The sequence below is a fragment of the Arachis ipaensis genome, chromosome B04 (genome assembly GCF_000816755.2).
Source record: "Arachis ipaensis cultivar K30076 chromosome B04, Araip1.1, whole genome shotgun sequence".
NCBI classification, from domain to species: Eukaryota; Viridiplantae; Streptophyta; class Magnoliopsida; order Fabales; family Fabaceae; genus Arachis; species Arachis ipaensis.
This window is the reverse complement of record NC_029788.2, coordinates 8,255,453-8,256,145: the sequence shown is the minus strand read 5'-3', so window position 1 is coordinate 8,256,145 and position 693 is coordinate 8,255,453.

Below are 693 nucleotides of genomic sequence, written 5' to 3'. Positions count from 1 at the left end.
CAAATCTTATTTTATATATACAATAATTTATTAACGAATAACAAATTTTTAAATAATACTAAAAAAAAGAAAGAAGAAATTACAAACTATTTTTCGCTCAACTAATGAGTGATTTTTTTTTTTTATAAAAGATAGGAGACTCGAACCCGCAACCTTTTAATTGAGTATGAGAAGATTATGCCATTTGAACTATAACTTATTGGCCCAACTAATGAGTGATTAATGATGACAAACTATGTAATTTCATCATTCTTGTTATTTGAAATTATTTTTAAGGTTGGATGCCATAGAAAAATATAGAAATAAATAATTAAGAAAAAAGAAAAAAAAAAAAACACAAGCGATAAGAAAGTGAAAATAAAATTTTAGAGTACACAATTTGTTTAATAAAATTAAAAAAATTAGCATAGACACAAAATAAGTTCGAATAGCAATTTTTTCAACTTTACTATCATGTTAAGGAAACATTATTCTAAATTAAAGTAATAGTAGCAATGGTCATGCATGCATATAGGAAAGGTGATAAAAAGCATATGGAGCACATATAATGACACTTTATCTTTCAAAAAGAAAAAAAATTCGTAAAAGAGACTTATGGTAATTTAATTTGTTTATGCGTATACACGCTTTGTGGGTTTTTAATTAGAAAAATAATATTTATGTTATTTATATATATATTTTTATATTTTTCAT